The sequence below is a fragment of the Tasmannia lanceolata genome, unplaced genomic scaffold, assembly GCF_043159265.1.
Source record: "Tasmannia lanceolata isolate RefF3 unplaced genomic scaffold, GAP_Taslan_0.1 ptg000012l, whole genome shotgun sequence".
NCBI classification, from domain to species: Eukaryota; Viridiplantae; Streptophyta; class Magnoliopsida; order Canellales; family Winteraceae; genus Tasmannia; species Tasmannia lanceolata.
In genome coordinates, this window is record NW_027518689.1 from 39,002,935 (window position 1) to 39,029,057 (window position 26,123).

Genomic DNA, 26,123 nt, shown 5'->3' on the forward strand with positions numbered 1-26,123 from the left:
CCATTGTACTTCATAGTGATCATCTTCATCATCAGTGTACTGGCAAGAGCCTTAGACGATCCCTTAAACTGATCCTCTACTGCCTGTAGGTACTCGCTAGCAATAAATTCCTCATTTTTCTCTGAGTCGGGAATGCCTCCTCGGATAGAGATAGAGATCGTGCTTTTCATAATCATAAGGCTCATGCGGTTTGATCGTTCCCATTTTTCATAGGTACCCAAATCCGCAGCAGTACTTTCATTAGAAGGCACTTCAGTCATCCGTTGGGCTGAGTGTTGCTTTTGGACAAATAGACGCAACTTAAAGTGGTTTTGTAGTTCATAATGTGACACTATATGCGACAGTGTTCTTTATTTAAACCACTAATCCTAAGCAATTCCGTTTCCCAGTCGGAATCACAATTCTTTGTTCATTCATTTAGTGACTAATCTTAACAAGATATAGTGCCACTTCAACTAAAATAATGAACAAAGTGTACAAACATGTGTACATAAAACCCGTTTTCAAGTTCCATGAATAACCAGAATTCAATTCTTATGGGTCAATTGATTGAATTGTACTTCTCTTATTGGAACCAAAATAATATGAGTTAGATACTTTAGTGTTTGAGATTTAAACCAAACACAAAACCCAACTTTTAAAAAACCAACTCAAAAAATCTTCAAAAGTTTACATTGTAACGGAAGCCAAAACAGACATCAAATTTGGGTTCAGAGGGGTGGAAATCCCCTAAATCCGGATTTACGAGGCCCAAAATCCACAAAAAAAAAAAAAAATTTGACTCAAAATCAAACAAATAAAACCAAATTTTGTTGAATTTACACTGTAACCATATAATACAGTGCTCAAATGAAAAAACTGACTCTAAAAATGGGTTCAGGAGGGTTCCAAACCCCTAGAACCAATATTAGCCAGACCCAAAACCTCAAAAAATGGCAGAAATGGCCCAAAAATGATCCCTGGGCCGGTTTGGGTTGGGTCTGGTGGGCCCAGACGGGTTTTGAGGGCCTTATCGGTCAACTGGGCCTTCCTTAAAATCGTGGATCCTTAACGGGCCTGCGCGGGCCATCGGCCCATCACTGTTCATCGTCTTCTCCAACAGCAGTAATAAATTTCAGAAAAATCCGAAAAAAATAACAAATTTTGATTTCATTTTCTGGGTTCGTTTGACATCGGATTTAGGCACCGTTTGTTGCATTGGACTCGTCTCTCGACGAACTTCACATCCATGCCAGAAAATCACCGGTTGTAGCAACCGTTTTCCGGCGATGTCAAAAAATCCCAAAAAATAAAATTTTGATAAACTCTATTTCAATCGAATTTTCTCGCCGTTTTCTCGCTAGAACCGTGGCTCTGATATCACATGTAAGTGTTCGATACAATATGAACACCGGCAACGGATCTTAGCGATTCAACATTGAGAAAATCACAGATAACAATATTGAATAAATTGAAATGAGAAAAAGACATACCGGAAGCCATAAATGTTGTTTTTCTTTCTCTTAAGGTTTCTCTTTGCTACACAATAGTTGGTGATGGGGACAGGTTTCTTTCTCTTCAAGCGTGAATTCTCAAAGATTGAAACAAATTCGTTGTGAGCAAATAGGACCCAAGAGTTCCTTTTATAAGCGTTTGTAGGAAGAGATGTGACTCCTCATCGCGCCGATCCCTCTCCTCAAACGTCTCTTTTTTTCAAACGTTTATACCTTTTCTCACCAAATGATCTTGACCGTCGATCTTGCAACAGCCATGTCCACCGTTTGGATTATTTCCTAACACTGAACTGGTTAGTTGGCTAGGCTGCCATGTTTTGGGCCATTTGTAAGATCTAAAAATCACACCAATCGTCTAACCCAAAGATCCATGAGGTGTGGGTTTCTGCTGTTGATCATGAATAGTCAAAAACAAAATATAACCAATCAACGAAAAAATTATACAAAGTTGGATATTAGCGTTTTATGATTGCTTGATTTTTGGGGAGGACAGGTGAGCAAAGCATGCCTACTAAATAGACGGTTCAGATCAATCAAAGTCAAAGGTTAAGCCAAAGATGACATTGTGGGGGCGGCTTATTGTATTACCCTACTCAAGCATTATTCTTCTTCATCTGCCACGCTAGCCACTAGTGTGTCTCCCTTGGTGCCAAAATTTTCAACGCGAGTAAGGTAAGTTCCTATGGCCGCCCCTTGAACCTCAGAAAGGTTAGAAAAATTTCGTCTTCCAACACGGTGTCTCCTATGTAAGCAACACGACAGCATACATACTGTGAAACACAAACAGTTCAGACGAGACGAGATAGTCCACCTTACATTTATATCTTCTTTTCTAATTATTCAATTCCCTTTCCTTTTCTCTGGGCCCACATGGTTGGCAACACGATTACTTCTTCTTTTTAATAATAAACTATTGGGGCCCAAGAAAATTTCGGAATTTCAGTCAGGGATGCTTCTTCAACGCCTAAGTAAGTGAATTGCCTTTCATGCCCCATCGCGAAGCTCTTAGTCTTAGGAGGAAGTCCAAGGCTGATGACCCTTCGGGTGGCAACACGAGTACTTCTTGTTTGAAACAAGAGAAGTGGGGCCACAACAAAATCTCACTTCTCCTCTTTCCACACGCCTCTGCCACGTACCACTGCTCACCGTTCAACCGTCTTCAAAAGTTTGACTCTGGTGACAGTTGAAAGTTGAGGCGACTTGCCCGATCATATCAAGTGCCAAATGGTGGTGGGTTGGCCCAAAAAGGAAAAAAGAAAAAGAAAAGAAATAGATTTAAATTTTATGGGAAAAATAAATTTAGTAAATGGTTTCTGAGCTCGAGTTTAGATAGAATTTATGAGGTAGAGTTTTTAAATAGAATATCTTCCTATGTTGTTATTTGTTTGGGTTATGTTAGATATTGATTCTATAGGACCTAATATAGATAGGATATACCTGAGAAATCATCTTCATAGGATCATGGCAAGCGTTGATCTGTGAAGGTTTAAAATGGACGTCTACAAAATGGTCCATTTTGTGCCTCTACAGATCGGATGGTTAGGAGGAACCGATGAAGATAGTCTCTTAGGAACAACCTATATTTATTTCAGCTTCTATGCAATCAATGGCTTGGATGAGTCAAACAAAATGGGAGATGCCCTATATAAAAATTCTATCTGAGATAGAATTTTCGAGCTTGAGCTCAGAAACCGAGCCCCCAAATAAATTTATAGAGGTGAAAGGATATAAATTTTAAGGGAAATTTTTTGGGTATAAATTTTAAGTGAAAACTTTTGGGCAGTGATAAATTCCCTTTTCTGGATAAATCCCCTCCTTAACGGTTGAGAAGTCACAACCGGTACAACATGACTACAAACCGGTATGTATCTCTCTATTGGTGGGTCCAATAATTAATTTGTTTAAATGTTTGTGCAAGCTAGGCTCCACCCATTTTTCAAAATGAATTGTACAGCCCACACAATAGGATGATCAAAGCCATACATTTTATGGGCCAAAAAAATCATCTACATAGGATGATCTTAGCCCCTGATCTAAAGAGAAACTACATATTATGGAAACCTCTGTAGATCGGAGGGTTGCGATCATCGTGTGGAAATGATTTTCAGAGCACAACTTATTTACGTTGTTGCCCATAAAATGGATGGCTTTGATCATACTACGGTGTGGACCGTACACTTCATTTTGAAAATTGCCTACAATTGGGCCTTAATGTTGCTAGAATCTACTCCGAAAATCAGCTCTTTCTGATCATGGTACGTTGTATTTACATTGGGAGTTAGGATTGAAGATAAACTACACCATATATAAATCTCTATAGATTGAAGAGTTAGGATCATCGAATGGAGATGATTTTCATGGTACGTTGTATTTACATTGGGACCAACCAATTGAATGGTTTATATTTAAACAAGATGGGCCGCAATTTATTTTTACAGGTATATGTGCACTTCTGTATATATTCCAATATAGAGATGATTTTCAAGGAAAGGCCTTCTTTATTGGGCCCATCAAAGTATTTTTCAAAATGGACATTACCACCCACACCATAGGATGATCCAAACCACCCTTCTAATGAGCCACAATACAAATAAGTTGTGCCCCAAAAATCATTTCCATAGGCTGATCGCAACCCTCCAATCTATAGGGATTTCCATAATACACAGTTTGTCGTTAGATCGGTGCGGTAGGATCATCATATGGAAATGATAGTTTCGGGTGCAACCTATTTGGCCCATCAAATGGACGGTTTGGATCGTCCTATGGTGTGTGCCTCAAATTTCAATTTGAAAAACATGGGTGGGGGCCTACCATGCGAGCGGATTTATGACTGACCTAAATTTTTAGTGGTCAAAGGTTGGCACGTCAGAGTATATATAATAAGGTAGTCAATTCGAAGGGCAGGATCAGGAAATAAGAGTAACTGTTTATCTCAGGATTGGAGCAGACGAGCAGTCGACTTTCCACGAAATACATGCACGACAACTTATCCAAATTCCAGAGCAAGTAACACTGTCATCTACGCGTTTTACAGTGAAGTCACGTGCCTTCTTCAATAAATCCCAAGACGGCTAGAAGCATTCTTTTGCACTATTCCTGACTCTATACGGAGTCGTAGTCAATATTTTTTTATTGGTGGAGGATTTGACGGAATCTTCTTTTATTTATCCAAGAAATGGCGTCATCCCATAAAGCTATTCCTTGGCATAATTTTTTACAGGATAAATTTGTTAGTTGTCTTATATTCAAACATAAGGCGTAAGAGTAGACATCATAAGGTAGTCAATTCAGGATGAGCCAATCATAGCAGGAACAGCTTATCTCTGGATTTGAGAACTGGACTTTCCACGAAATACACATGTTCTTTTTTTCTAGTCCTAACTCCTAAGTAACCACGCAGGAGGCTGGGAGGAGAAAGGAGTACAGAGCAAGTAATACTGTCATCTACCCGTTTATAGTGAAGTCACATGATTTCATCAATGAATCCCAAAAAACGTTTTTTTTTTGTCCCGTTCACGTCTGCAGATCAACTTTCTAATGCAGAATTTCAGGGAGTCTTCTTATTATCCAAGAAAAGGCCAACCTCACAAAATGACGAGTACACATGGCGTCATTCCAAAAACTTTTTCCTTGGCTTTATCTATGTCCGGTTTTTAAGGGGGGGATCCTATAGGAACCTATCCCAATTTTTCTTTTGCTAGGCCCATAGTTAAAAAACCGAAGACATATCGCCAACGAATTTACAGTCCGTCCCCATTAACCGCTCGGGCATCGACCCAAAGCAAGCCACCCCTGAGAGAAATAAATGAATTCCAAAGATCTTGGGCAAATCCAAAGAGGGTTTTCCCGAGAAATTTCCTCGACTTTTCTCCAACACTCAACTTTCCCATTCAGCAGCCCGAACGTTAGGTCTCTATAATTATGTTCTGTGAGGCTTGGATCCTTGGACCCCCTACAGCTTAGTGGGTCCCACAATTGACTGATCCAAACCATTCTATTGATTAATCTTGCTTTCGATATCTTACAGTCTAGGGGGCTGTTTGGATACGTGGATTTTAGAATCTTGGATTTTCTCCGACTCGTAGCTGGGAGACGAGAGAAGAAGGAAACCAGCTGTTGTTTTTTGTCTTCTCACCCTTCTTTCTGTCAGCCTAGAGAGTGGGAGATCATCCCATGTTTCCAGGTTTTAGAAATCTCAGGATGTGAGAGAGATTTCTAAAACCGGGATTTCTTACTTAAAATCCAAGATTGTAAAGAGAAGTGAAGTAGTCGGTCTCCATCTTCTCTCATCTCCAAGCTACGATTTTGACAAAATCCAAGATTCTAACATCCGCATATCCAAACGGCCCCCAAAAGGTCCCGCGAATCATCTAATCTTAACCCAAGCAAGGCCAACAAGATAGACGGTCCAGATCAATCGAAGGTGGGACCCAAAGTCCCATATAGCCATGCTTCCCAAGAATTCCTCCTATTTCCGGCTCTTGGACCCTGCCAATGGTTGAAAACGATTTGAGGACACTCCTCCAATTTTAATTGATACTGACCCAAACCATTAGATTTATTATTAATGACTCAAAAGTCCCGATCTAAACCGTCCACATCAAACCATCAGTGGGACCCACAACATACGATATTTGATAAAATATGTAAAGAGGAAACTGTCAAGCCCAAAGTCATCAATACTGTACAACGTGTTTAAACCTTCCCACGGTCATCGCCACGTCATCAGAACCAAAATTAATTTGAACCTCACCCGTCTGTTGCGCGTATTAACCGTAAGTACCAACCTCTCTATATATAGTTTACCTTACCTTTTCAAAATCCCAACTTGTCCTAGTGCACAAAACCAAAAGGTCACTAAGCCCTCCGAAGAAAGGAAAATACACCCCCACTTCACAACTTCCAACACTCTACAACACTATACCCTCACTTACTCATGCAAAACTTCATTTGTGACTCATATTTCCGGCAAGGGGAACTACCGGAAAATTCATCCTTCTTTTCCAATAGCTTCCCTCAAGACATTCCCAGCATAGCATCAAACTGTCCCAAGAGGCCAGCAGGGAGAAAGAAGTTCCGCGAGACGCGCCACCCAATCTACAGAGGAATCAGAAGGCGTGATGGGGGCAAATGGGTATGCGAGGTGCGCGAACCAAACAAGAAGTCTCGGATTTGGCTCGGCACATTTCCAACGGCTGAGATGGCGGCCCGGGCCCACGACGTTGCGGCTATGGCCCTCAGAGGTCGATCCGCGTGCCTCAATTTCGCCGACTCTGCTTGGCTTTTGCCAATTCCGAGTTCTAACAATGCTAAGGACATACAGAAGGCGGCCACTGAGGCCGCGGAACGCTTTCGGATGAAGGAGACCGGGATTGGTTTTGGGGATATGAAATCGGAGATTACTCCTTTGGGAGATGAAGACAGAGTGGAGAAAGAGAACATGTTTTCGTTTGAGGATGAGGAGGCGATTTTTGATAGGCCGGGATTGCTTGCCAACATGGCAGAAGGTTTGCTACTTTCTCCACCTTCATTTGGGGGAAGTGGGTTCCACTGGGATGATGTGGAAACTGATGCTGATGTCTTGCTATGGAGCCATTCTATTTGATTTTAGCTGCATGCAGTTGAAGCTATCATCGTACCACCTTCACGGGACTTGACGATCGGCCACCATATAATTTCTCTTAGTTTAGAATGCTTTTTTTTTTGTGGCTTGTATAGAGTGGGGCTATCCATTGTCCTCTGTAGTAAGGGGAAATGAACACAAATTACATGGCCCAAGGCTTTTGAAGTTGAACATCATGGGTGGAAGTTCCTATTTTGAAAGATGGTATTGGATACACCGTATGTTAATTAACAATATAGAAAAAAGAAACTCGCATAAGCATTACCATTTTGCGACAATGGCACTAGTCACTTTGTTTCAATACAACGGACATGCGCATCTTGCGGAGCCATCATATAATGGACAGGATAGCTGTGAGAATAAGACAAAAGTCAGCCGCGAAATGGCTTTATGTGAAATTGCCTAGCAAATCCCAATTAAAAAAGTGTCAAATAAAATGAGTAGCTCCGTTATCAAAATATGGTAGTGCCGTTATCCGTCCGTGGCAGTTCTCTCATGCAAAATTGCTTTCTGCGAAATTGCTAGCAAATCCCAATAAAAAAAAGTGTTAAACAGAGTGAGTGGTGCTATTATCAAAATATGATAGTGCGGATATCCATCCCCTACTAAAGATATTGAAAAGAGTAGAAGAGGGGAAGGACAGATAGGAACCAGATCAAATAGTATTGATAGGACCTTCACCGGATGTTCTTCCCGTGGTGGGACCCAGATAATTGAATGATAGAAGTGAACTCTGACCGTAAGATTAATGGTCCTCTAGAGTTGATTGATAAATTGATGATGTATGATTGTGCCATGTTTCTAATTTCAAAGCAAGTATCTTTGGAAAATAAGTTTACTTTCTTTAATGAGAAAGTTTGAGATAAGGACAAGTGGCGGTTTATTCAGTTCCCTAAGTTTTAAAATATATGTTCCCTTTCTCGAAGTCGTACACGGTTTATCCACGTATTCCAGCACGACATCTTCTTTAAGTATACTTTAACTAGATGAATGCTTCAATCAATAGGAAGCCACGTCATTTTATTACAGTGAGTCACGTCCACTGCAGCCAACTGGTCCCACCTTTCAACGATCTGAGCCGTACATTTCTTACTGCTGGCTTTTGATCTCCTGTAGCCCAAAAATCAAGTCAATCAAAGCACTACAATCTTTTAGTATCAGGTGTATTTATTTTTTTTGTTGAACCTGAACCGTTGCCATGATGTAGTTTATTAAAAGTAAAATTTATTGTGTATTAGAATTGGCGATTGCCATAGATCCAAAGCAAGACCGATCAAATGAACGGTTCAGATCATTCGGAGGTGGGACCCACTATGCCTTAGTGGACACGCTAATTACATTAGCACTAGTTATACAAGTTGGTGAAGAATCTGGGTCCCACCTTATGTCTTATTAGTTAAGCAAGCCGGTCCCACTCCTTATCCAAATTCCAAAACAATAAAACTGTCATCTGCATACAATCATCCCACGCGTAACCGCGTATGATAGCTGTGAAACCATACAATATAACAAACAACACACACGTTTATGGACAAAGAACGCCCGCTTTGTCACTTCACTACCCTCCAACAGAGAAGAATTTCCAGGATTCTTCTTCTTTTATCAAGTAAACTGAATCTATTGAAAAGCTGGAGACAACATGGCGTCATCCCCATAAAGTTGTTACATTGATCACACCCGCTACACTCTTAAAATATGAATAGTGATTTTCCAACGGTAACCAGCCAAAGATGCCTTATAAAGGCTGTGGGCCCCAACCTTCAGACTCCCCTATTAGGATCCAGATGGGCCCCATCTTACATGTCGTTGTCGATTAGGATCTAGAAGGCCCCACTTTAGTGGGTCCCACATTTGAGTCTGAACCGTTTGCTTGTAACCCCTTGCTTTAATTTGGATCTCATCTCCTACGGCCAGATACTTACGTTCAAGGTTTTAAATTTTGACCGAAATTGGAGACACCCGACACGTTTCAAATATATTCGTCCAAAGGAAAATTCGGACGAAATTTAAGGAATTTCACCCAAAAATCTAGATTTTTTAATTATTTAATACTTTCTGGAAAATTCAGCCCAAATTAATACTTTTCCGAAATTTCGGCCGAAATTTTCAATGAAATAAAATATTATTTTATTTGGTTTCGTAGATTTGGCGTGAAATTTCAGTTCCGGTGAGATCCGAAATGCTTTACGAAACCGAAATTTGAAACCATTCAGTTGGGGCCCATCTGATCCTACTGATAGAATTCGTGCATAAAGAATCGCACCAACTGTCAAACACGTGGTCAAAAACCCTCCAACGAAGATAAATTAAGAGGAGCTTCTAGAGAGAGAGAGAGAGAGCGCTGTTGGGCCCCCACCAAGAGAGATTCATCTCCCATATGGCAAAAAGCCAAAAACTAAAAAAAGTCAGAGGACGAGACCCTTCCTCTTTTTTTCCCAAATAAGCAGCAGAAACTCCCAACTTCCTTTTAGGGGACAACTGGCAACTTAGATTTAAGCCGTGGGCGCCCAGCTGGCTTTTCTCGTCGATACCTTATCCGCGTTGAAAGCGCCCTCCCGACACGTGCCCCTCCTCCTCTATACAAATACCCCCGCCTCCAATCTCCACTCTCCATCCACCAAATCCACCCCCATCTTCTCACTCTCATACTCTCTCACTTCCTACACTCATGGAGAACCTTACACTTAACTCAGATTCCTATCAATATTACTCCGACTTCTACCCCCTCCACTCGCCGGATAATTCATCCCCCTCTGGCAATAGCTCCTTTTCCGATGAGGGGATATACGCCAACGTGGCATCGAGCCATCCGAAACGACGGGCGGGACGTACTAAATTCCGTGAGACTCGGCATCCCGTCTACAGGGGCGTGAGACGGAGGAATGGAGGGAAATGGGTTTGTGAAGTACGAGAGCCGAATAAAAAGTCGAGGATTTGGCTCGGAACTTTTCCAACTCCGGAGATGGCCGCGAGAGCTTACGATGTGGCTGCGATGGCTCTGAGAGGACAATCGGCTTGCCTTAATTTCGCCGATTCGGCTTGGCTTTTGCCGGTGCCGATCTCCGGCAATGCCAAGGACATACAGAAGGCTGCGGCGGAGGCCGCAGAGAGTTTCCGGCCATCGGAAAAAGTTTCCGGCGAGGAGGGAAATGAAGAAAATCAAAGTGTTGTGAATAAGGATGTGTTTTATTATATGGATGACGAGGCTGATCTCTGCATGCCGGGTTTGCTTGCTAATATGGCAGAGGGGTTACTAATTCCCCCACCCCCGCCGCCAAATATCGAAGGTGGGTCCCACTGGGATGACGTGGGAAGTACTTCTGACGTGTCACTATGGAGCTTCTCTATTTGAATAGAGTTGTGACCGTTGTATTGAGGTTTAAGACGTACTATTTTTGTCCTCTGTTTGGGGATTTGGTATAGTGACGAAAAAGTGCCATCCTGTTTAGCTGTTTTTAGAAGCATGGGATTGGGTTATGGTTAATGCAGAACCGAGGGACAGCTTACCTTTTTCATATTTAAAGGGAAATTAGTGGGCGAGTGGTGGAATTATCATTTCCCCGGTTTATTGTATTTTAGGGAGGATACTGAGGAAGGGTGTGGTTTTCTTTTAGACTTGGTTGTATTTTAGGGAGAATACTGAGAAAGGGTAGTGGAAATATCATCTTCCTAGTTTTATATATATATTCATGTATATTATAGGGATTGCACTAAATATATAAGCAAAAAAGAGAATCAAATTAGAATTATATAAGATTTTAAATCTTCCGTTTTATATGAATTACCCTTTCCAAAAAGAAAATTGATTTGAGGAAGCCGCAGAGGGATGCCAGGGCGGGTAATTCTCTTGTTAAAATGACCTTAATTTTCAAATTTCGTATCCAAGAAAGAGGATGAAGAAAATGCTTGGAAACAGGTCATGAAGGGGGCAATATTTTGCATGCTTGACTACTTATTGATCCAAGGGCTAGGACCATCCAATCTTGGTGGGAGCACATGCAATAGATTGGATTTGTCGAGTGAGATAAGAGGCCAACATGCGTAATAACCCAATGGTAAACTTCTGTCAAAGGTGAGTATTGAATGTATCAACTGTTCTTTTTTCTGTTTTCCTTGTGGGCGAAAGTAGATGATATTCTGCAGTAAATAGCCAGTAATAAGAATCATTGTAGAGGGATTACCAAACAGGTTTACAACCATATTCAGGATAACCACCATAGGCCACGAATCAGTGGCCCTCTCTTGAGGTTGAACGAGAATATTCGATCTTTTCCTAGCCAGAAATCTTTCCGGCACAAGATAGCAATCTTTTCGGAACAACATCAAGAGGAAAAGAAGAAATGTCCCTAGCTTTAAGGCTCTGTTTGGATGCATGTAGAGTAGTGGGTAAGTAGTCAGCAGCGAGGAGAAACAGGGATGAGAAAGGAATTGGATTTACCCGGAACTCACTTGGGGAAGACCTCGTGTGAACTCATGACCATGTTTTCATGTGTGCAGTGGATTTGCATGTGTCATGGTTTTCTCCAAATCTTCTAGTAGACTGTGTGGACAATCTTGTTGTGCCTCCTGTGGGATCATATCTCTAATTTGGATGTTTGGGATTTTCTGTGGGTTGCAGGGGTTCTCTTGGGTTCTCAGAAGAAAACAGCACATGTTGGCTCGGTGCATTTAGAGCTTGATTTCACAGGCGTAGGCCTCTTGGCCCACCTGCTTTTGTGATTGGATTTGAAATACTACGCATGTGGAAGGGCATAGAAGGCTAGATAGCTTAGAGTATGACAGAGTACCCTGATGTGCAGCATTTTGGAGATGTAAAGAAATACGGTTAAATATTATATCCCAGGAAATATAGTAAGTAGGCAACCTATTGTGGAACATGGGCTACTTATATACACAGTAACAAAGTGTATATAAGTCTTTATGGAAGACTTTACAATCCCTCTATATATTCAATAGTTTGTTAACAATACACAAGGCATACTTAGATTTTGTGTGAGTGATCTTTATCAAAGGGAGAAAAGTAGTAGCAGCCACGACTTCAATTCTCCATTCTCTAGTTTCGTTTGCGAGGCTTGGGCCGAATCTCCTCTCTACTACTTTATTCAGTGTATCAGAGCGAAGGAAATAATCACAGATCCAAGCAAGAGCTCATCTTTTCTTCTTGTCTTTTTCCTCGCAGTACCTTCACCTGAGCATGCAACATGTTATCAAGTCTCCAGTGGACAACTTCTGCTTGACCATCGCTTTGTGGATGATAAGGACTACAAAAATTCAAATTACTCCCTAATTTTTACTACAAGGTTCTCCAAAAGTGCCCAATGAACTCTGAATTTTTGCCCAAAGTAACGACCTTTGGCAAGCCATGATAACGAACAACTTCCCAGAAGTGAACTTGACTTGCATTGAGTGGTTTTGCAAAGCCTGAAGTGAGCCATCTTGGAGAACTTGTCCACAACAACCAAAACGCTATCCCAACCTCGCAGCATCTGCGGAAGGCTAAGAACAAAATCCATAAAATTATATCAGTCCACAGATTAGGGGAAATAAGCAATAGAGTATAAAGTAAGCATTTGACACGCTCCTTTTTTACCTTTGAAAACCCCAAAACTTTTGCACAAACTTCTGCACATCTCTATCGAGATTTGGGCAATAAAAAATTTCTTTCACTATTGCAACAGTTCTGCCATTGCCAAAATGCCCTTCAGTACGCATTTCAAGCAAAATATTTACTCGTCCGGAAGTGCCTAGAATACATAAATAGTTTCACTTAAATAAGTACCCATCAACGAGTAAAAACTCAAGTTTTTCACCTTGCTCAACATCAGACATAAATTTTTCAAAACAATCATCATATAAGAGCATTTCTTTTAACAATCCAAATCAAAGAAAATCAACCCTCGTAATATAACAAAGCACTTCTAATACTCAAAGCATATCTTATATTGTTATGAGTTCTCAATTTATGTCTAAGGGTGAAGGTGAAAGCTAGCAAATAACTCACCCACTTAGCATACATAGGGCTCAATTTATGCTGGCTATTCAAATATTTTAGCATCTCATGATCAAAGTATAGAACAAAATCCCATTTAATCAAGTATTGCTGCCAATTTAGCAAAGCTCGAATAACGACATATAACTTAATACTGTAAGTAGAGTACTTGAATTTGACTCAAGTTAACTTTTCAATAGAATACCCAAAAGGTTTCAAAGATTAGCTCAAAATAGACCAAATTCCCACTTTATAAGCATCACAATCTAACTCAAATATTTTGTCTAAATTTCTTTGAGCTTGTGGTAACCAACCAAACTTAAATGCTTCATACAATCAGTGATAGGTTGCTGGCCTAATATGTGTGATAGGGAATTCCATGAGAAGCATTCGAAGATTGTACAGATCAGCCCACCCGTGCGATGTTAGACTTCAACTAATTTTCATGTCATCACTTGGACACGATAGATTCATGAATGTTAAGCTACAGCTTTAATAAGATGGTAGCAATTCAAGGGACTTTGGGTAAATGAAAGGAAAATTTTGTTTAACCTTCATTTCCAGCCCTCATAAAAGGACAATTTAAACCCTAGAGAAATTGAAGGAAAGACCTATTAGGTCCCCCCAAAGTCAATGAAGCAAGGAGGCCTAGAAGAACAATCTTTCCAGGACGTGCTGTTGTGTGGGGTATTGGGGTCGTGGGGATGATCATTTCTAGCTCCTTAAGCTCTCCTATAGACTGGAAAGGGTTAGAATTCTGATAATCAGGTACAAGGTGGGGCAAGTGGAAGAAAGTCTATGTAGAAATCACGCTAGCCTCTTGGTGACTATTGAATCAAGAATTGGGATGTTTGCAGAATTTAAGCATATGCTTGCAAAATTCTAGCTTCACAATCAAGGAACCTTTCAATTATAAACGAGAAATCAGCATCCATGTCATCACAAATGAATTCATCTTCATGGAAATGAAAATTCCCGTATCACAAACGAATTTCTCTTCAAAGAACCTTCTAGCATATGTTTACACCACTTTGGGATGCTCAAATCTCTACACTTGTTGCTCTGTCTCCTCTTCAACCTCAATATGCGGTTGCACTTCATCAATCACCTCCTCTTGAAAAGAACTAGCCCTCAAGTTCTCACCTTCTAGAGAGGTGTTTAACATTGAATGTGCTGCTAACATGTAGATCAGAAGGTAACTTCACCTTGTAGGTGTTATTGTTTATCTTCTTGAGGATTTCACATGGACCAATCTTCTTGGGTTTGAGTTTGTGATACTACTAGGATAATTTTCCTTCAATAAATATACTCATACTTAGTCACCTACTTCAAATGTGAGTTCTCGACGATACAGTTGGCAAGTTTGTTATACTTTGCATAGCCAGCCTCAGTACTAGCCCGTAATTGATGAATTGCTACCAAATCCTCAATGATCACCTCATTTCTCAGGACTAGGAATGGGTAAAAGATCAAGTGGTCCCCATGGATTTCTACTAAGAACAACCTGGAATGCAAGAACATTGTAGTACGATTCTTTGAACAATTGAACTCAAAATCAATCTTTGGAAAAGCTGAATCCTAATTTTCCATCACTTTCACATGAGACCACAACATATTTCCCAATATCTGATTCACCACCATCTATTTGAGGATGATATGAACTACTAAACATCAAGACGGTTCCAAGTCGGGCCGCCGTAAAATGCTCCAAAAGGAACTCCTGAATTTTCTATCCTGATATGATACTATAATCTACGGTAACCTGTGATATCTGGCCACCTCTTTAAATAAGAGATGGAGGTCTTTCCTATATCGTGTGCTGTTTTGCATGGAATGAAGTGAGCCATCTTCGAGAAACAGTTCATGACAACAAATATGCACTCTCCACCCTTGGAAGTCCAAGGCAAACATAGCACAAAGTCCATAGAAACCTCCACCCACGGATAAGAAGGAATATAGAATGGTATATAGATCCCATCATAGGTTGGAACTCCCTTGGGACATCTGGGAAGTATGGTACTTTATGACATAAAGTGAAATATCACAATCTAGGCTCGGCCAAAAGAATGTTTCCTTTACCAAAGAAACGGCCCTATCTTTTTTTAAAGTGCCTAGCACTATGTGCCTCTCTGACGGAATCATTCAAAAAAAAAATATATGCCTCTTTGATGATTACTTTCTGAGTGAAGCGGTGGGAATGTAGAAATAATTCCCCTTGAAGTAATAACCATCCACAACCAGATTACTATCATTGTCGACCATCATCTTGATCTTACCAAATCTCTGCTAAAAACTAGCAAGTCCATGGAAAGATCTTAACTCATGAAGAATTTTAGATGCTGACCACTTTTCAACTACTTGCACTTTTGCAGCATCCAGATTGATCCCATTACTGGACACCTCATATCCAATAAATGCTATCTTAGAAGTCACCAAAATGTACTTCTTAAGGTTAGAAAACAACTCTCGCTGTAGTGTCTCCAAGCCATCCTGTAAACATTGAAGATGGAATCCATACTCTTACTAAAGATGAGTATGTCAGCAAAATCAACCACCACGAATCCGCCTATGAATGGTCACAACACTTCATTCAACAACCTTATGAAGGTGTTGGGCACAGTGCTTCGAAATGCGGCTGCGGTCAAAACGGAGCCAAAGCAAATCCTAGTCAACATGACGTGGTCGAGTACTCCATTGTCGCAGCTGGGTACTTGGTTGACACGGTCATAAATTATTAGTCAAAGGAGTTTTGATTGAGTTTGTAGGACAAACGCGGACTCGGACAAGATCTCAGGCAAGACAAAAGGTAGTCGACTAGGGAGAGTGGACGATGATGCGGCCTGCGGGGGAGTTTTAAACTATGGTTGGGAACATTGCACAGTCCAAACAGCATGACCATTCACCAGATAACCTGTTTTTGTTTTTAAGGTCTTTCTTCCATTCATTCCCTGACTGAATGTGAATATGATAATATCCGCTCTTAACATCAATCTTAGAGAATATTTAGGCTCCACTAAGTTCATCTAGCATGTCATTCAACATTGGTATAGGAAAATGGAGATTTTATATGGTGGTCGACCATGTGACGTAAAGTTTGGAGAAAGAAAACCCTCCCTCCCTTGATTTTTGATCCAAGAAAAGCCCCCTTTTTTTACTTTTCCTTGGATCAGAAATCAAGGGTGGCAGGCTTTTTCTCTCTCTGCCCTTTTCACCACACGGTCGGCCACCATATAATTTATCAGGAAAATGATACTTGACCGTTATCATATTTATAGCCCTGCTATCAATGCACACAAGCCATGAACCATTCTTCATTGGAACCAATAGAGTTGGGACTGCAAAAAGACTAGTGCTCTCTCTAATTTGGCCTTTCTCTAACAACTCTTCTTCTTGTGCCATCAACTCGTCATGATGACATCCTATAATATGAGCGGTTTGGAATGGTAGCATCAAGCATAAGGTCAATCAGATGTTGTGCATTGCGCATGGATGGTAATGATGAAGGCAATTCCTCTGGAAATACATCACCATACTTCTTTGACACTTCATGTGCACATGAGGCTGATTTCATGTATTTTCTATCACATAAGATTGATTGAGAATTTCTCCCCCAGATTTCTTCTTCCTCCTTCTTCCCCTCTTTCTCCTCTATTCTTAATTTCTTATCCTTCTTCCTCCTTCTTCCCCTCTTTCTCCTCTATTCTTAATTTCTTATCCTTCTCCTCTTCTTCTTCTCTTTTCTTCTCTTTCTTCTATGTTTCTTTTATTTCTCTTCCCTTGCTTGCATTAAATATTAATTGGAATACATCTGAAAATTCCTCCAAATAGGCTTAACACACTGCAGAACACTGGAAACATCATCACTACCTTCCAAGTGCCCTGTAGACACAAAAGCAAACACAACATAATTTTTTTATTTATAAGCAAACACAACATAATCTTCATCCTCTAACTCAATGTTAGACAAACACATCGTACTCTTACTTCTTTGAGGCGCTTTCCTGAAACCTTTAGATGGCACTAATCTGAACTAGTTTTAATCTTGGTAGAAGAATGGTTTAAAATTTCAGTTTCGGTACCGGTTTCGGAACCCTGAAATTTCAAAATTTCGGCCGAAATCCGGCGAAACAAAGAAAAGAATATTTTATTCAATATTAAATTTCGGTGAAATATTAAATAAATAAATAAAAACAGGTCAACCGAAATTCCAAAATTTCGGCCGAAATAAAATACCGTTTCGGGTTTTCGTGATTTCGGTGTCGGTCTCCACCGAATTTCGGATTTCGGTCGAAATTTAAAACCATGGGTAGAAGGCATACGTATTATTCCAACTATCATGTTGAGTGTTACGATCAAATTGCCATGGATGGACAAGCAACACATGGCTTGCATCTATCTATATAATATCACACCCATCTATCTATATAATATCACACCACACAACATCTTTATAGTTGTCTCCAATAGAAAAAATGTACAAAATACTGTTTAGTAACTTGAACCTCATTAAAATTGTTCAACCATGCCAGAGTGTATGGTTGAGGATACGGTTCATCCATCAAGGAAATCTTTTGGAAAGCATCTTGTGAGATAACATTCTCACAACTTCTGGAGTCTACAATCAACTTGCAAAGCCGACCTCCAATAGTGCATGTTGTGGTGAATATGTTGTGACAGCCAATTTTCTTCATGTTTCTTAAGGTTGTAAGTTGTAACACACCTGCCAAGCGCAACCAAGCTTTGGCCATGTTAATCTTCTTGCAACAAATAATCTCCGACTTCGGTAGTTTCAAGCATGTGAGGATCTTCACCGTGATCTGATTTTCTTCAAGTCCTTCCTCCTCATGAATTTTAGGGCACGAGGAAGAAATATTGACCCTTACCTCTACCACAAAAGCACCGGACATTGCCTTAGTTGGAGGAAAATTGCGCTATCATTTTATGCAGTTGCTTGAGATCAGGAGAAAAGTTTATTTGGCTGAAACGGAATCAAAGCTTGACCTAGTGCTTTAGAAGGAAGATTAGGAGAATATGATGGCTTGCTGATAGCTGAATTTGGTGTGAATGGATAAGTACTCTTCCATTGAAAATTATTAGCTTTGTATTATGTTATAGTTAGTTGACCCCATATGGGGTATTTATGTAATTTTCTTTTGTAATGTCTGTCCATATTGTTCTCTATTCTACTCCTGGCTTGTTTCTTCTTCACCATCTTATTGCATCAAACCCTAAACTTGAAAACCAACCTGGTATCAGAGCTCTTTTACACGATCTAAGGCATCAATAGAGCAACAGAAACAACAAGGACCCCTAGGGTGGCCATACATGTGCGTGCTAATGTCAGCATTACAGGGACATTGATATCAGCAAGTGCCATCGGGTCCTCACTCCCTAGGGTTTGAATAGCCCCCTCAAGGGCTATGCACCTGCAAAATCTTATCTGATTTAGAGATCGATGTTTGATACGGTTTCAAACCCTTCTTCGTGAATAAAAATGGGTCGGTTTTTGCTTCAAATTAATTCGTTGCCATGTACATGCTTCGTAACATCAAGAATCGTTTCAGATTTTGATCTTCCACATATCAGGGTTACTAAAAAACAAAATGCCATTCGCATAATGCAAATGTGTAATTTTCACTCTAGACTGGCCAATCTTAAACCCTTCAATAGGACTATAATATCTGGCTTCGTCCATCATTCTACACAGAGAATCTGTCATGATATAAACTTTAAACAGAAATGGACATAGACGATCTCCCTAATTGATGTAGAGCACACAATCGGAAGAAGCACAAATCAAATCGGATCAATAATTTTTTTCTTTTGTTTTTTTTTCGAATCACACCTTCTTACAAACAGCTTGAAGGCTGAACTATTATTTCCTTTTAAGACCCCAAGAATTTCTACTCAGTTCCTTTACACAACTAAAACCAAGGGAAATTAAGGATCTGACATTTATTGGCTCGGATCAGCCACAACACAATTTGGCAAAGAATTTGGACCGTATTCGAAGAGGAATTTATTCCAATCTTGACCTTTCCTCTGTGGCTTCTAATTCAGTCCAGAACTAGGTTAAATTCTTCATACAATTGTGCAAGGGTTTTATCTTAAAGGAACCGAACAGGGTAAGAAGAATTCACAGAAATCTCATATTTCTAATTATTTTTATGAATATGTATAGGAATTTCAATCAAACACGCATGGATAGAATAGAAATTCAGAAATCACACTCCAATCGATGGGACAAATGGAGCTTACCGAATCCCTACAATGTATGAACCCTTGTCTACAACAAGGATACACAGATAATTTCTAAGTAAGGACGTGAAGAGCTATGGTTTCCCTCCTCAACTAAGAAATTCTGTGAACTAGAGGCTCCTTCTTCCTCAGCTGGACGATGGAGCTCCAAACTAGCTTCTCAGATCCAATTTTGTTTCCTAATTTCCAAAAGTCCCCCAATTACATTTTCTCTTTCTTATTTATATTCAAGCGTGTAGGCTAAAAGACCATTCTAGCCCTCACTTAAATCAGTTGGGAAGGGCATTTTTTTTCCTGGACAGAAACATCCAACATCTTCTATGGAATGAAAAAATATCCCTTTTAAGGGGAAATGACTACAATAGCCCTTTGATTTACCGAGCAATATCCTGTTTTGAAAGTGACGGTTTTCAGCTCTGCGTCACTAATGCAAACCTCTGGTTATTCTAAAAAGAACCGTAGGGAACCCATTTTTCCTGAATCAAACACCAAGTCGACGACATGCACCTTTTCAGCCAACTCCCCCACTCATCTATGAAACCCATTCTTCCCATAGATAATCAAGGCAACTCCACTCTTCTCTAACATAAGCTTTTTCTATATCAATTTTACATAAAATCCCATGAATCTCATTTCTTTGATAATAAGCAACACTTATTTGCAGTTAAATGAAAGCATTTGTCTGCCTTAAATGAAAGCATTCTGTGATTTTAAAATAAGCACTATCCGTCGGTACTTACGCCAAAATCTTGTACCCACTACCTACCAGATTATTTGGAGACAAAATCCAAAAGTTTGTTAGCTCCCTCAATCTTAGGAATGAGCGCAATGAAAGTATTCCCCAAGCCTTCATCAAGACTGCCCACCTTCAAAAAAAAAAATCCTCAAACATAGCTAAAATGTCTCCTTTGAAAGAAAGTCATGCAAAAACCAGTTGGCCCAAGCGCTTTTATCTCTTCTCATGGAGAAGAGTGAAGCCCTGATTTCCTCTATAATATTATTAATAAGCTTTTCTACGCTTTCTCTAGAAACAAGAGTCAAGCAACCTATCTTTGATCTCATCAAGAGTAGAGAAAATCTGCTTCTCCGAAGAATACAACGAAAGAAACAATTCCAGAGGTCATGGTGGCACAGTCCTCAACCTTGACCCCATCAAGTAAGAGATTGATCCCCAATATTGTGTAGTCTGGCACTAGCAATGCTATGAAAGATGTCATTTTTTGTCCGCCGCTTTAATCCATTTTGTTATGGATCTCTGTTTTCATTTCAATCATAGAGGACAATACAATTACATTCTTCTTGAATCTGAGATTTTTTCATTGTTTCGTCTTTCGACACTGAACCAGACTCAAAGATTTCATCAACTTCATGCATCCTAGATATTGTACACGACTTCCTCTAACCAACTTCTCCAAACACCTCCTTGGCCCAGATTTTAGGTATGGATTTAACAAATCTAATTTTTTTTTGCCAAATCTAGACAGTGTGCTAAGTGAAACAGACTCAAAAGATTCCATCAATTGCATTCATACTAGAAATGATACTCGACTTCCTCTTATCAACTTCTTCCAACACCTCATTGGCCCAGATTTTATGTATGGATTTAACAAAATCTGTGTTTTGCCAAATCTAGAAAGTGTGTTACCGTGAGAGTCTTCCCACCACGCTTGGAGCTTCTCTTTGAGAGAAGGCTCCTCTAACCAAGCTAACTCAAAATGAAACAAAGAAGGCCCCCACAAGCCCTTCTTAGGTCTCTACCTATTTTATAAGACCTTTAGAGATTGAGAGAGATTCGCTAATATGATTAGATGGGTCAAGAGTGAGTTTAAGTTTTCACAGAGTTGGCATATAGAATCAAGAGATCCTTGATAAAAGGAAGACATTTAGACTTCTTTCAATCATATTCGTAGAGAAGTGGACGTGAAAGCTGATCCTTTAACCAGAGAGGTTGTCTAAGGCCCTGTTAGTTTAAGATTATGGCAACCGATTGTGAGTACCTAACCGATTATTGGACTCAAAATGACATTTAAATTTAAGTCCAATAATCAGTTAGGCACTCACAATCGGTTGTAATTATCTTAAATGAACATGGCCTAAATATAGGAGATTACTAATGTTTCCTTGTTGTGTTTGTTATGATTTAACTTGTGATAGTTCGCGCCTTTAGAGGGTGTTGAGTGTATTTGTGTAACACATGTATGAGTGTGTCCATTCTATGCTACCTCATTTTATATTTTAATTGATCGAAGTAAAAAGGGTAAAAAATGCAAACCTGGTGTGGCAATGCCATATTTCAAGAGTCGTTCACAAGTCACAACAGTCCTCCAAAAGTCCTTGCCCCAAAAAAACAATTACAAACCCTATTCCTTTTAATTAATAACAAGTTTACTGGTAGAGAAAAAAATAAATTACTTCACAAGTTGTGGAGCTTGCCCAATATACATTTCAGACTTCCCACTCCTTCACAATGTGTGTACACTATGTCGCTTCTTACCCTCAAAACATAACTGAGAGGCACATGGGGCACATGAACCCCATGTGCCAAGTCCAAGATCTCATCAACGATAGCTTGCCAATCTCCACAACTTGGACTCTTCTCAATGCCCATGCTACTACATTTAGAAAGTCACCCTCCACCAAGAATTTATGTCTAGATTACCTACCAAACAACATTGGTATTGTCCAACAATATCGAGTTTGAATGTCATTCAACTTTTATACTGAAAGGACTCAAACGGAGCTAACTTGTTCTATATTGTCTTTAAACACCCTTCTAATGCCTGTTGACCTCAGATTTCCCGGTAAGCTTCCATTGAAACTGAACTTAATAAAGCCCCTCATGGCATCTCCTATGAAGAAACTTACGTTGTTATTCTTTGGCTACTTTAACCATTTCCATCCACTCATGACCCAAACTCTGTTCCTTGATGCCTCTAAAATCCTTGCTTGCCATGGCCTAGTGAGTAATTAATCTCTTCATCATTCCACTAACTCTAATAAAGGCGTGCTTCTATCACTAAAAGTTCTAATGAAACTCCTTGTAAACCAAGCACATACTCCAAAATATACAAAAAGATAATAATATTCAGGAGAATCCCATCACCTAACACCCAGAGCCATGAAAATCAGAACACATCTAGATGCATTTGCTTAAGAGGTAAGACATTGCGTCATGATAGAGTTCTTTAAACATTGCGTTACGGTCCTAAGCGGGGGCATGACTAAGTATGGGGGAAGGTGGGACAAAACCTGGTATGGGACAGTCTTAAAGGGTTTAATAACATTCGGTATCAGGCTGCCATCACGTCCTGTGTTCAGGTCACAGAAGAGGCGGCGACCCGTGGAGAGGACTAACTGGAAGGTCTACCTGGTAAAAATGCCAGAGTGAAAGTTACCACAGAGCGGACCGCCAAGGATGCGCTTGCCTAGGTGTGAGACTAGGTGGAACTCAGCCTCGTATGGGACAGCTTTAAAGGGCCTAGCCTAACACATTCCATCAGCTTTGGGGCTTATGGCATATTGTTTAGGCACCTAACATTTGGTATCAGAGCATCCATTACTTCATGTGTTTGTGTCACGAAAGGGGCAAACTATGCAGTGGACTACATGGAAAGGGTTACCTCATAAAAGTCAACAGTGAAAGCCGTCAAAGTGAAAGTTACCACATAGTGGGCCGCTGAGGAAGGTGCAAGCTATGGAAAGTGCTACCCGAAAAAAAAAAAAAAGGTAAGGGTAAAAGCTGTCAAAGTGAGAATTACCATAGAGTGGGCCGCTGAGGAAGTGGCAACCCGTGGAAATGGGGGCATGTTTAAAGGGCTTAATCTAACACGTTCCATCAGTCTTGGGGCTTTTGGCATATCGGATAGGTACCTAACATTGATGATGTGGCACTACCTTTGAACTTCTAGTTAAGCAATTGTATTTTAATAAAATAAAGAAAATTTTAGAACATAAAGAAACTAGTGTTTCGAGAGATCATGGTTCCCATCAAATTAACATGTTAGTAGTTTTGGTTGCCTCGAATCAACCTTCCATCCCTTCTTTTTCCATCTTTTCTTTGTTTATTTGTGATAAGGCCAATTAGGCACAATTAGGCACATGACAAGTGGTATCAGAGACATCGATCCTACACCATAGTTGCATCTTAAGAGATGTTGGATTCCACAAATGATGATTTTTGAAAGATCAAAGCACTTGTTTTGAAATTGATGGAAGGGCAGTGACGATTTGCAGAAGGCTCGAACAAAATCAACATAGTAATCGAGAAAATGTGCGGAGTTGAAGGAAAGTTGAATCTTGAAAGCGTTGATCTTTGGTGGAGAAAAATATGAGACTCGATAGCAATAACAATGATTCACACACTGCCAAGGATAATCTTGATTTTTCCGACACATTTCAAAATTCCATTTTTTTCAATGTACCTTTACAAAATATCATATTTCCTTCCAACCTTGATCACAACGGATTTTGAAAATGAGGTTCGAATGGTCGTGATCGTTATTTTTGAAGAACATAACAACTTAAAGTCAAACGTGTTGTTCAAAAAAAAAAAAAAATCATACAAAATGCCAATAAAAAAGTAGAGAACTTTACAATCAACATTAAGAAACTTCTGTTTCAAATGATTCCTCTCTTGAACTGCAGGTTGCTTCCCATCAAGCTTTCTCCCCCTCTTTTTCTATCTTTTCCTTTGTTTATCTATATGTTAAGGCCAATCACGCAACATAACATATTTCTTCAAATAAACAGAGATCCAAAATTGCATGCATTTCCAAACAAACACAACATGAAAAGGCGAAAATGAACAACAGTAAAAGAAAATATAATTAAGTGTAAAAAAGCAAACCGTTTGCACTCGTCACGCACTCTTCAATTCATTCTGTAGAAGCCCAATTCCTTTCCACACAAACCCCCTCCTCTGCCCTAGTCTTCACTCCTCTAACAACGGGTTTTGTAATATGAGCCAACAAAGGTGTAGGACCATCTTTTCAGTGATGGCCATTCATCTGTGGGCCCCACTATGGATCTTGCATACCAACAAAAACATTGCTTTCAAATCGAACAATCCTCACCCTCTGATTATTTGGTATATAAATGGACGGTTGAGAATAGAATGTAATTATCCACATTTAATAACAAAATCTCCAATGCTATGTTCTTTTGTTTTCTTTCCCCTTGCTTTTCCACGGAAACACTACCTTCTTTTTTTTCAACAGAAACCGTTTTTTTCCGATGTTCTGTTAGTTTCCGCGGGAACTTTTAAATCATACGTGGAAAATTAAAAAAATTACGTGTAAATTGGGTTTCCCCGACTTTACTCTTCCCCCATTTCCGAGTCCTGGTATCGGAAAACCCTCTTTTCTTTCACTTTTCCCCGACTGACGAAGCTATAGACGGAGAAAAAAATCGCACTTCGACTGGTCGTCTTCAATCTCGGGACGCTCTGTCTCCAACCTTGGGACGCTCTATCTCCATCATTCCTCGTCCACCCTCTGAAGCTTCCAGGTAACATTCTATCTCTCTCAATCTGTTTTTTCCCTATTTTTCAGTCGTCTTTAACCTCGGAAATAGAGTTTTTCTGATTTTTTTTTTACTTTAAATAGATGGGTTTCATAGATTTTACTTTTAATAGATGAGTTAAGGGTTTTCGTTTTGTGATTTTCATATGTTGGGTTAGGAAAATAGGGTGAGATAGGGTTATTGTGATTATCTTTAACAGATGGGTTTATTGTTTTCATTTTATAGTTTTTGATTCTTATGTTGAGTTAGGTTTTGGCATTTGCTTTCATAGATTTTGCGTATTGGCATTTTATAGCTACATTTTTAAAATTTTGATCTAGGGTTTTTCGATTACAAAATAGGGTCTTTGTTTTTTGTTGTTGATAGTGGGTTTTGGCATTTATGTTGCAGGTCCTCTTCATCCGAAGTTGCTATTAGCAGCCGGTTGTAGGGCTTCTTATTAGGTTTGTTCTTATTCTGGCAATTCTATCTTGCCAACTCTATATCTGTGACAATTTGATTGGCATTGTTATTGTTCAGCTTCTGTTTGTCATGGTTTTCTTATTTTGATTGACTTTAGAGGGTTTGACTCACTTATTTTAAACTAGGTTCTATGTCGGCATCATTCTGCATGTTAGTTTGTTACAATTTCTGTTTAACAGGCTTCTTTTGAGTTTTCCTGCAACGAAACACATATTTCTGTAATTTGTTAGTTTAGGTGAGGTTTCTGCTAGGTTTCTGTGCAACGAAACGCTCATCAGACAGGTTTTCTGTCAGGTTTCTTTTCCTTCACTTTCCTTTCTGCCACGTCAATTTCCTTCCTTTCACTTCCCTTTCATTTTCTTTCCCGATGAGAGAACTGAGCACAATGGACAGGGGATAGGATCATCTTGAATTTTCATTTCAAAGGACAGTCCGCCACGTGAACGTTTTGGATCATCACTGTAAGGGGCGGTCCTTCTTGTCCATTTATGGATTATTATTCTTTGGCACACTAGATCATGACATCATATATTCATACTCAGTGACAAAAACTCAACCAGCGGCCCAGCGAATGCAACTCTCCGCACTGATATTTTCACGTGTTGAAGGCTTTTCGCCTGTAATTTTGGCTTTTATTGAGTCTCTCTCAAGGAAATACGAAAAGAATCCTACTTCACAAGTTGCGCACTCTTCCTACGTTACCGTAGCCATACATACCCGTTGTATCTCTTCAGCCTGTTTTTTCCAATTTCAAGGCGTGCGATATTTCATATGCGAA

The 26,123-nt window shown here is 39.8% G+C and overlaps 1 long non-coding RNA gene and 2 pseudogenes across 1 annotated transcript; 2 read left to right on the forward strand and 1 right to left on the reverse strand.

The window, feature by feature from the left end:
- Positions 1–6,332: 6,332 nt before the first annotated feature.
- Positions 6,333–7,287, forward strand: LOC143887317 (dehydration-responsive element-binding protein 1A pseudogene; annotated as a pseudogene).
- Positions 7,288–9,722: 2,435 nt separating this feature from the next.
- LOC143888157 (dehydration-responsive element-binding protein 1A pseudogene) lies at positions 9,723–10,870 on the forward strand (annotated as a pseudogene).
- Positions 10,871–11,930: 1,060 nt separating this feature from the next.
- Positions 11,931–24,366, reverse strand: LOC143888158 (uncharacterized). Its single transcript, XR_013254491.1, has 3 exons — positions 24,210–24,366; positions 12,707–12,860; positions 11,931–12,612 (listed from the first exon to the last, which is right to left on the reverse strand). It is a non-coding gene; the product is annotated as an uncharacterized LOC143888158 (long non-coding RNA).
- Positions 24,367–26,123: the final 1,757 nt, after the last annotated feature.